Source organism: Perissodus microlepis, chromosome 19 (genome assembly GCF_051167445.1).
Source record: "Perissodus microlepis isolate ML-2025 ecotype Zambia chromosome 19, ASM5116744v1, whole genome shotgun sequence".
In the NCBI taxonomy this organism is placed as follows: domain Eukaryota; kingdom Metazoa; phylum Chordata; class Actinopteri; order Cichliformes; family Cichlidae; genus Perissodus; species Perissodus microlepis.
Genome location: NC_140479.1, coordinates 20566588 through 20578952, shown reverse-complemented (window position 1 = coordinate 20578952; position 12365 = coordinate 20566588).

Here is a 12365-nt window from a genome sequence, read left to right as displayed (position 1 = left end):
ATGTGTGACACATATGACACATTAATGCAAAAAAAAAAAAAAGAAGAAAAAAATAATCATATACAGGCGTTCAAATGACTTGAGATCTGGTGACTGAAAAGGACATAGCAGGTCACCTAATTTTAAGATCCATCAGACTATTCTGTACCCCCCTCGTGCCTTGTGGATGGGGCCATTGTTATCCTGAAAGAGGACCATCAGGTCATCACTCTGAACAAGTCTATGCTAATTTACACTGACTCTGAGTTCAGATGTTGCCTTATTTGTTGTCTGTGCAAAATTATAGCAAAATATAGGTTAATAAAGTAATTACAACAAAAATGGTGCCTGCTGACTGCCTTTCAGTCACCAGATCTCTAGTCATTTGAACACCTATATATGATTTTTTTTTTTTTTTTTTTTTTTTTTTTGCATCATTGTGTCCACAGCTATCTCTACCACCATCTTCAAAATAATACATGTGGGAATATCTTAGAGGTATGGCGTTCATATCTCTTTTTAATAATATAAAGTATCAGTGATCTTGACCTTTGACCATCAGTTCTAATCACTTCATCCCTGAGTTCAAGGCAGTCTTAAAGCTAAATGTATCTAATCAGAAATCTTGGTACCATGCTGTTAGTTTAGTTTTTTTTTTTTTTTTTTTTTTTTAATTTAGCTGCATTCTTTTTCTTTAAAAAAAAACCAGATATCACACTGATGAGAATGAGATGAATGCACAAGGCTTCTGGCCACATCTGTTACCAGAGTGGAGGCAAACAAAATTACAACCTGAAATAAATTCATCCATTTTTTAAAATGCTTATGCAATTCAGGGGAATTGGTGGGCTGGATCCCTGCTTTCACCAGCCAAGGGATGGGGCACACCCTGGCCACGTTGCAGGGAAATAAATGCAAAAGAAATAAAATCAAACACCTATTTATTTATAGGAACATGTAAGGAATCCTAGTTTTAGTTTTCTGTACTATGTCCATCAGGCAAGCATGTCCTTCTAGCCAGGTAACTTCTCTTCAATAGCTTCTCTGAACATTTGCTAATGAATAGCCCAGCAGTAAGCAATACTTTTGAGGAGTTTACCCATTCATCCACATCTTCACTATGTGAACGCTTAGTGCCTGCCCTTTTGCACATGTTCTACATAGTGTGGTGGTGTCTGCCAAGATGCACTGCCTGGGCATGTCTTCATGCCTTTATGGTCAGTATCATAACAGGCGGAGAGGGCGGGGGTTGTCAAAGACAGTTAGATTACATCAGAGAATTAATGCTAAAGCAAATAAAAAATAATAATAATAATTTTATGGCCCACAATAGCTTTTCATTTCAGTGGTTAACTACATGAAAACAGCAAAAAAAGAAAAAAAGAAAAAGGAGTTGAACTATTTGGACTGCTGGCTACTTCCCAACATGGATTATAATATATCTGTTATAGTGCTAACTGGTGTGTTTGTATGAGAGTGCATCAGTGCAATGTGAGTTTGTATCTGCCTATGCGTGCATGTATGCATGTGCCTGTTTATTTAGGCAGAGTGCGCGTGTTTGCACAATGTGTGTTTTGTTTAGCAATACTTGTGTGTGTATACTGCTGGTCCAGGTGATCCTGGGGCCGTGGTGCGGTTTGTGGGGAGAGAAGCGAGCGAGCGAGAGACAGAGAGAGATAGGAGAGAGGCCCAGGCAGCTGTATTTGGAATAAACAGACATTACCCTGCTGTGTTCTAATTTACTGCAGAGTGGGAATTAAACTTTAAGCTCGTCCCGCCCCTCTGCACTCTTTTCTTCTGGACATCAACAACTACTTGCACAATGTGAGTTATTAAAGTGTTACTCCACCCAAATTCTGTTTTTTTAGTATCAAATGAACAACCCCTATAGGCTTGAGAGGTGGTTGTAAAAGGGGGGGCATCCGCACAGAATCAGCTTCCGGAGGAACTGTGGATTTCCCGAGTGCAATAGAGACATATAAGAGCAGCATATGAAGACTATTTGAGCCACGACACATTGTCTTATAAAACCATAAATGTGTTTTACTTCTTTCTGTCATTTTTGCTGCTAACTTATACATTGCATTATGGAAAATTGCCCCCCCAAATTCTAGTCAACTCCACATGAGCATTCTCATATTGGTAATAATCATTAAAAATTGCTCAAATATTGCGTAATCATAAGTGCAAGGATAATTCACTTTGTGGTAATGTGTATGACCAGAATAATTACCAGGTTAAATATGCAACCAGATCTTGCCAAGAGCTTTCTCTTACTGCAGGTTTACACTAGAGGATGACATGTGGCTTTCATATAAGAATTAGTCTAAACAGGTTGCTCTTTCTCTCTCTCTCTCTTGCTCTCTCTCCCCCTGTCTTGATGTTTTGCAACCACCAGGCCCACCACCTGGATGAGTGGATGACAAACAAACTGCACATTTTCCCTTCCAGTAACTGACCAAATAGATATTTATAACCACCTGGTCACCTCCTCTACCCACTGATGTCCCCCCCACCCCTCCACCCCCCACCCCCCCCCCCCACACACACACACACACCCCCAACAACCCTCCAGCCATGGCTGCGAGAGCTCCCTTTAAAGATCAGTTGTGTCACTTCTGGCTTTGTTCTTAAACAAAGAGAACTGCCCCTCATCTGCCCGTAATTGGGCCTACTCTTGGAATGTGCTTGATGTTTCCCGCGCGGGGACACCGCCACTCCAACAGACAGGAAAGGTTTCTGGGACATAGCAGACAAATGAGTGGAAGCTCGTCCACTGATCTCTACTTTTGACCTAATTTTTTTTTTTCCTTCTTTTACTTTTTTCATCTCGTCCCTCTTTCTTTTAAACTCTGTTTCACACTGTTAGCCACCAACTGCATCATAATGATGGATCCCCCCACTGAAATAAAGAAATCCCACACTCACACTAAATGGAACGGTCTGCAGATTGCCCTCCCCGGATCTGCTCGGTTTCTCTGAGTTGCACCACCTCGCTAAGGTGGAGCAGTTGGATGCACTACAAGGCCAATCTTCAGCACATGTCACGAGCAGTTACTGAGGTGATGTTGACCATGCACAGATGGTTGAGAGAGGATTGGAGGGTGTTTACTGCATTGTTACTAAAGGGAAGCAATTTGGAGAGCTCAAATTCCACTTGCAAGGAAGGAAAAAATGTTGAAACAGTAGTTGGCATCCTACCAAAAGCCTGAGCCCCTAATTGTTCTCATTAATAGCAAATAATCTCAAAGTGCTTACTCTGTATTCTGGGAAACATTATGGGGTTATGTTTAAAATGTGTACATCTGGGAAGTCTCAGAGGATTAGTTTAGAAATTTGTCTGCAACAATCACATGAAGCTCAAGTGAAAAGTTTTAGCGCTCTTACGCTCAAACCGCAGATACGCCAGAGTCTTTGTGTCGGTGTTGTGCGCCTTTTGGTGTTTAAGCAACCTTGTCCCCAGAATCCAACCCTTTGGTTTTGGTCATGACTCATTTACTCCTGAATCCTTCACCTTTCACCCCCAGCTCCACTCTCCATGTCACTCGCTAGCTAACCTGGATAAGTAAATACATGATGTAATGTGTGGTTTTTGCCTCCACCCCCACCATCCTCCACACACACATACAGAGGTGATTAAACTGGAGCCCAGCAGTTTGAGGTGGAGCTGGCAGTAGATGAGCAAAATGGAAGGGAATTTAACTGGGCTGATTTGGGGTAAATATAATGGAAAAGGTGGGCTCATGCAGGTCACCAACAGTGCAGGACCTGGGCTCAGTTTGAGAGTATTTTCAGAAATTCTGAGAAAGTTGGCATCCTCTGATATCTGCCTAAAAAACTACAAAGTGCTTTGCTTGTCTTAAGAACTATTCATTTGATCCGTTTCATACCTGGCGGACATATTGCAGGAATCAAAGTAAGTAGTGCATTATCAAGAATGTCAGCTTATAATGACATCTGTGACACTGGGTGCTGCACTAGTTGCTGTCAATTTAAACAAATACAAGCAGTCTTGGCGAAATGCTTCTTGGAATTCAGCCCAAGTTCAACTAGAATGTTATTTAAGCAGTATCTTAAGTTTTTGCATTAGAAAAAAAATGGTAGGTAGTTCTGTTAAAGTTCAAACACATTAATTTGCTCTGCTGTGAATTGGAATTTCTTCTAAAAATGCATATTCATACAGATTTGGGATCATGAGCTGGGAATGGGTGTGGTGATGGTCTTTTAGACTGCATATGCAAAGGGAGTTCACAGGTCAGGTAATTGCTTTCCACACCCTGAAACAAAAGAGATTTTCTCTGGCATGACGTTCCTCCTCTGCATGAACCATAGTTAACATTTGAATAGGGTTGCAAATAGGGAGGTTAGGCTAATGCTGTACTGCAACAATTACAGTCGTGGAATGAGTAGTTAGCCTCTTTTAGGTATTATTTTAAACAAAGATGTTTTTGTTTTTCATTACATTTATCATTCTTTTCATGGGTAAAGAACTTCGAGGTCTCTCTTAGTGCTAATATGATTTATTGGGAATAGATCTGTGCCAGAGATGCTGCATATTATACTACAGGCTGTTTTCTCTGGGCAGGGATTCTCCATCCAAGCAGCCTGTAGATGAGGTCAGGCCAGCAGCTCCACCTTTCCCCCAGTTGTCTGGGCTCAAGGTTTCAGGATGGGGCTTGCTGACTCCAGCACACGGCAGGCACATCTCTCTCCTCTGGGGTTCTTTAGGGTCCACTGTCATTCAAATTCCCTGCTGCAGTTTATAAGTCTGATGCCTCAGTTCACTGTTACCTGACTTCTGTCATTGTGTTTGCTTGTGTGAGTGAAAGTGAGCTTGTCGAGAATAAGACGTCTTTACATCATGTGTGATTTTAATTACAATGACAGAGCAGTGACACCTTTTAATATTCAAGCCTCTTGTTTGTTGTTGTGTCAGTGCTGGTGTCACTTTTGTTATCTGACTTGGAAAACTTAGTTCAAAGCTTAACTTTAAGTAAGTTTAATGCAAGCAACGTTAAAGAAACAGTGTGACAATTTGAGAAATACTTTCTTCCTCTCTAGTCAAAATTATTTATGTTGGAACCGAAACAAAGTGGCTTAAAAAGAGGGAAAACTTAGCTCTCTATAAAGGCAGGAAAGAGGGGAAACAGCTACCCTGGTTCTACACAAAGGTTAAGAAATCTGGCTCTTAACATGTATAAAGGGAAGGGATTCTATTGGTAAGAAACAGAGTGAACATATTACCTTAAATGTCGAGTGACCACCACTTCCATTTTCCTTTTACAGAAAGCACCTTTTTACATATTTGAAGGTCCAAGCCTGCCTGGTTTGTGTCTGCAGACAGAACCCTTTTGGTGTGGGTGAGTCAGCATACTTCACTGAGGCTGTCTTTAGACGATGAAACTTATCAAGAAAAGTTTGGATATACTCTCTTAAGCATGTCATGAGACTAGCCTCACTCCTTACCAAGCCAAGAGAATATAGATTATGTGTCAAAACATATTGGAATTCCATATTCCATTTTAAGATACAAGCACAATGCAGAGGAAATGGAAGCATTCAGAAAAAAAGAACGCTGGGTAAATTACAAAACGTGTAAGTTATTACTTGTGGGTGACGTTGGACATTTCGCGTTTTAAGGCCGCCGTTTGAGTATCTGTCACTTTCACCTCCATGTAAAAGTAAACTTACTGGTAAAATAGACAGCCTTAGAGAGGAAAGTGCCAGGAAGATTAATGAGGTGTGCCTTTCGCTCATTCGCTCTGTTTAAGTGCGCAGGCCATGGGTCGATGTGTGTGGGGGTCCATGTAGGGTGGCCGTAAGGGGTAACGTGCTGAAGTAAACAGGCAGCGAACACAGCAGGGTGATGTTTCTCTCACTTAGCTCTATGCACATCAAACAAGAAGCTTGTGTTGCCTTGTTTAGACATCTTTTCTAGCTTATTTTTTCCAAGTGGTAGCATCTTCAATTTGCACCCTCGCTATTCTACCTTATTACACACTTAGTGTAGGTTTAGTTAAGTGAAGAAGATTTAAATGGAGAAAGTTGACGTCATTAAAATGTTGGGTAGGAATGTAAGTGATGTAATGCATTAATTTATTGGACTAACAATAACAAAACTGTTTAGTATTCATCAGACAAATACATTTATTCCCCAAATTAAATAATTTTCTTGCAGAAAGAGGCACATTAATAATTTAATATTTTGGAAAATTGTCTTGAGTTGGGTGTGTGGCAGGCAGGACTCAACAGATGGAAGCATACTTAAAATCACAGCTTTATTTATGCTGGCAAAAAGGCAGAGAAAACAAACAGTAACAGTAACTGAGAAGGATTGTAACAGACTTAAAAAAAAGAAAGAAAGCCAAATAGACTGAGAGATAAAAAGACTGCTGGACTAAAGCTCTCACACCATGAGGAAGAATACATCAAAAGAACACACACACAGTATATGTACAAGAGGAGAATAGGGCAGAGTGGACACACCTGTGGAAGACAGCTAAACAGAATCTGACTGATAAGACAGGGGAAGCAAAAACTGAACAGCACATGCAGGAGACAGACTATCAAAACAGGAAATAACACACACTGAGACCGGACTAAGACACGTGAACTTCATATGGCGGTTGGAGATAAACAGACATGAAGACACGAGTGAGAAAAGGATAAAACATAGATGATTACAGAAACAGGAAGGGAGAAAGACAGGGACCAGGACAACAGACCTATAAACATGACCAACAGAGACAGGACAGGGAGAGACCAGACAGACACAGGGGACTGACCGGGGAGACAGAAAGGATAACAAAACACGGAGAACAGACAGACTACAACAGGAGACACAGATGACAAGATACGGAGACGAGACAAGGAACAGACTGGACACGAAGGCGAACTAATGTAATAAAAAGGAACGAGGGACTAGAGATAACAAAACTCAGATGCACTAGAGAACACAAAACTCAAGACTAGGTAATACAAAACATGATTGTAAACTTTTCATAAATCCAAAGAAGTGAGTAGGAGTCCAGAACAAACTCAAAAACAGGGTCGAAGACCAAGGACTGTGACAAAAATGGGCTAATTTTTACTCTTGCTAACAGGTGTAGCACATGTCTGTTAATCAAAATACCACAGCAAACAGCCAGTCCAATAGAAACAGTGAAATATTGATATATTTACAGCTTCAATGTATGTTTTTTTCTCTTTTTTGTATAAAGTACATTTAATAAAGCACAGTAATTAATCTGCGGCAACAGAATATCGTGGCAGATCATGAAATACTCAACCTATAGTTTATTATTTTTGTGTTCTTTTGTGATTGCTCATCTTTTCAGTCTCATGCGCACCAATTTGTCTCTGTGCACACAAAATGTATATTTTCCACTTACATGGAGTGAAAAAGGTCCCATTTGGAGGGTGAAGAAGTGGTGGTGGAGTGAATTATTTAATCACTCACATCAGGCAATTCAATTCATACATGTAACAGATCTTCATATTACATATGTATTCATTTTTAATACATTATTAATCACAAATGCAGTTCTAGTTTGAGAATTAGAAATAATCTGGTTAGGATTAGGCAATAAAACTACTGTGTTAGGTTTGAAGAAAAAAATCTTTTGAAACCTTCTTCACGATACTGCTTTTTTGTGATTATTTCATATTTTGCTATGATATTTTATTGAATATGTTGAATATTTATTCCAAATTCACTTGTGCTTGTAGCGATACACCCTAATACACACTGCAGGGTGTATCGCTACAAACACAAACACATTTTTTTTTCTTTGTTACTGTCTGTACCTGCATTAAAGTTTGGGGTTTGTTACTTCCAAGAAAGTGCCTGTTGTTTTCTTCTCCAGCCCTGATTATGACTCTATGAGTGCAGAAAATGATGCCTATTACACAGTCCATGAGTAAAATTTCTCTGGCTGTCATTTACAAGGTGAGTACTTTGCCCTTAGGACCTCTGTGGACCTACACAGAGACCTACATGTGTTTGACCAACCTCTGTGTTTTTAAATGATGTTTCACACTGCCAGGGTTAACTTATCTGAGTAGGGAAAAAGAACCAGGGAATAGACATATCCTCTGGAAAGGTTTGGAATGTTTTTACTATGGCACGGGGATCACAATCAGGGCAAGAGTTGTGTTGTCCAGAAGATGTTTCTTAAGTATTACACACATTTTCTCAGTTATCAGGCATTTTTTTAAATTGTCAATTTAAATATTTAACCTGATAATCTCAAGTAGAGTCAGACCACCAAATCTTGGCGTGATGGCTGGTAAAGCTGAAAAGACATGCCAAAACAATATTCGTTTCCCCTAGTCTCATGGTCTGTGCTTATGATGATATGATAAAGTGTTTATCTTAATGGTAAGTAATGGTGTTTTCAATACAAAGAATGTGAATTGTACATATCTTGGTATCTAAGCATGGTTTGGAAACATATGCACATGTTGAATTGGTTGGATTCCTGTTCAGAGGAGAGAGAGACAGAAAAAAAAACCCCATACACAGTCCAAGTTTGGATTGGTTTCCAGTTGTCAGAAATACCCCCTTCTTTCAATCTCCTTCGTCTTCCCCCTTCCTTTCTTTACTTTTCTACGAGAAGAGCTGAGAGATGGGACCGCAAGTCCCCTCAGAGGCTTGGTCCTCCATCACAGTATTTTTAATGGATGTCAGATGTGTGTGAGAGGAGGCCATAGCGTGAGTGTGTTTCATGTTAGTTCTCAGCATGATGAGCAGGGAAGCAGCTGGAGATGAACAGAAACCGCCTCTCGCCCCCAACAATACCTCCATTTTTAATCCCTACTTCAGTCCTTCCAAGTAATGTTCTCCTGCTTTTCACACTGTAATATATTGGCATTAATAAAAGCAAACAAAGGCAAACATTCTGTAATGGGAGAGGAAGATATTTTGGTTTCCTGGAGAACCAGACGGCAGTCTCTTTAGTTTTTCTCACTATAAATCTTGTGGCAGTTTCAATGGTTGGATAGCCATGCACTGTTTCCCTCAGTTGATTACAAAGGAGTTCAAGGCAAACTGCTCTGTTATTGCTTACAGCCACGGTACCTAATAATATGCTACAGTGAAGCACTTCAATCGCATGCACTCTCATACAATATCAATTTGGACCTCTACGGGAATATGTTATTCACCAAAGCTACTCCTGAAGAGAGGTTGTTTTTTTTTGTTTTTGCTATGAGTGGCATCCAAATGAGCTCAACTAAAGGCCATCCCCTCCCGGCAATGGAGCTCACATCCCAATTGCTTAATAAGAATTCAACTTTCCCACAGACCTCTTTGTTGGAACAGCACTCTTTTACCACAAGCATTAAACACTCCAGCTCACATTTCTTGTGACTTCTCAGTAATGTTTTATTTGTATCGCTTGAGTTTTTTTTCTTTCTTTGCAGCATTGTCCTCGGGGAGGGCTTGAGGATAGTGCTGGACTGCTAAGCTAAATGAGGGAAAAATACAGCATGGGGTGTTTGTTGCATTTTATAAGGTGACTGAAACTATGTGTTTTGCAATTGAGTACCAATGAGTCAATATGAGTAGTTCTCACTCATCAACAAACCGAACTGCTTACGGTGAGTAAGACCAAGTGGGGGGATGGTGCATGGGCCAAACCGCTAAGTGGTGTGAAAGGAGATGAAAAGTGTTTATTTCAGTAAGGACCAGCATGGTCAAAAGAAAACTGTTATTTCCATCTGCAGCAATTTATATTTGGAGGTAGGGCTCTGGTTTGAGAACTCTTCCCTCTTCCATTTTATAATGGAAAGTCTGAGAAAAGGACAGGCATTGGTGATGACAGAAATTACAACTAACAACTAAGTCAGACATAGTGGAAAAAGGAAGAGACGGGTTGCAAAGGGGCTTTCGGAGTCCACACTAGATGACATTCTCTAATAGATGTGTCAAAGCATATCAGCTAAACCCTTAGACTATGTCGACTGTTAGTGAGATCAGGTGATCTGGCACACTAAATGAGCCACACTAGTGTTTTCTGATTTTTAGAAACAACCTCTACTTTAATAGGCAGTCTCTTCTTCTGTCCATACAGATATGAGTACCTACTTATATATGTGATCACCTCTTTTAACACAGTCAAAGCACGTAATAATTTTCCCACTCATCCGGGTTTACTCTGTGTGACAGAGTTATTGAAATTTTATTTGATTGCATTTTAACCTCTGTTAACCAGGCGAGTTTATCATCATAAATGCGTCTTAATTTGAACAAACACAAATGGTAATAATGTAAAGTAAACAATAACGATGCATCATTAGCTTACAATAAGTGATCACACAGAGGATCAGAGGTGGATGTAAAAGTGAAAAAACAAAGCAAAACCATTAACCAGTTTTTGTGTAATGCCACATGGCTGCTAGTGGATGCCATAGTTTTCCAAAATTCTCCCATGCCCAATAAAGCACAGTTTTTGTTGTGTTGGAATCTGCTCCAACACAGACTTCTGTTTTCCTCTACTTCAACCTGAGCCCAAATTATTTCCTAACCAAAACCAGTCATTTACTGTAATGCATGTACTCAATCCAGCCTACCCTTAATCTAAACCAGTTATCTCCGCAGCGCTCAGTCATAACCTTTTCAATAGACTAACATAGCCAGAAAGAGCAATGTTACAGGAAACATGCACCAGACTTCTTAATTACGGAAAGTTTAGTGTAGACAGAATGCCAAAACCAAAGGAAGAGGAAAAATATGCTCATTTTAAAACCCGAAACAGAGAAAGAAATAAGTACAGACAAGCTTAAATCAGGAGAGGGTAATTTCTGAAGGTGGAAGGTAAAGACCACTTGGGTTGATGCAGGTTGCCTGATCATTGGAGAATTTGAGCAGGCAGCCAGTTGGTAAGCTCTGCAGGATGGGGGCGGAGGGCCTCATTATATCTCTCTCCATGTCGGGCCCTTAAGTCCGTCTCCTCAGCGCCTGCTCTGTTTGTTTAGAGAGCCAGAGCCTTTTAAAGCTACGTTTGGCCTAATGAGCCCATTATCTGCCAATGATCCACAAAGAGGCCCTCCTCTCACTTACTCCCTCTCCCTCTTCCTCTCTGTGTAGTAGCTTGCCCTCTCATGCTCTCCTCTCACCCTATTTTTCTGCCACTCACCCCCCCCCCCCTTTTTTTTTTTCTGGTGCAGTCTACCCTCTCCTCTAAGTTTGCCTTGTTTAGCTCATTTTCCCCTCCCTGCTGCCCTGCTGTTTTCCCAAACCTGTCACACACTGTGCTCATTTCATTTCCTCAGGACAGCAGCGTAACCTCCTTCTTTTTTAAAAAACACCCGCCTCCTTCTCTGTTTTATGCTTGTTGTTGGGAAGTACTTTAACTGCCTTACACCTGCAGATAACATTGACTCTCTTCATCACAGCTGACGGCATGAGTTACCTCTAGAAACAGAGAGTAGTTGTATTCCAGTGAGTATTGAAGAAGATTTGTAGGGACCCCTTGTAAGAGCACAAAATCGGCAGTATGCTAAACCCCTCTTTGGGAATTGAAAGTGTTATCTATGCAGCCTTTTATATCTACTGTAGGTGTTACAGGTGTGCAGGCACAAGAGGCTGGTGTGGATCAGCTGTGTTTTCAGGGCTTGTTCCACCTTTAACACCAAAAACCTTATTGTGATCTGGCAATAGAGGAGAAAACAGAAGGAATGCTGTCCTCATGGCTGTACCCACAGCAGGATTAACTGCACGAGCTGCACTCTCCAACCTCCACAAGCTTGACGGCCCCTCTCACAGCTGCTTTTGTCTTGCTCTCAAAAGAAGGAGGGTGTGAGGAGGTGGGAGGAGAGGAAAGAAGAAAAAGACAAAGAAAATTAATCTTCTGGGTGCAGGATCTTAATTCGATTTAATGAAGGGAGCTTGAAGTCTGAGAGGCTTTATGCTCACACACTTCCTCGGACACGTACGCATGCACACACACACACACACACACACACACACACAACGCTCACTCATGTAGGTCTTATTGATCTGTTGGAACAAACCTATTATGGGCAATTATGTTATTCGCCAGCCGTGGCAAATCCATTCCTTTGCTTTTATTACTTGCTAATACATGGAAAGGAACTCTATTAAGCTTGAACGTGATGCTTCCTGTTCACTTTGGGTGTGAGATCGGAAATCTGTGTTTCCGTCTGGCTGTAATACGTCTGTCCCACATCACTTTGAACCTTTCAGAGGAAAAGACTGTAGAAGAAAAATGGCTCAACATTTCTTGTTGTTTCTTTTTGCCCATTGTTGACCCGGAAATTATTTGACTAATATGATTTTATGCACTCCCGCAACCAGAGTGTAATTTAATATGCTAACTGCTAGCTCACTTTTGAATGCATATGTAGCTGCTTGGGCTAAACTC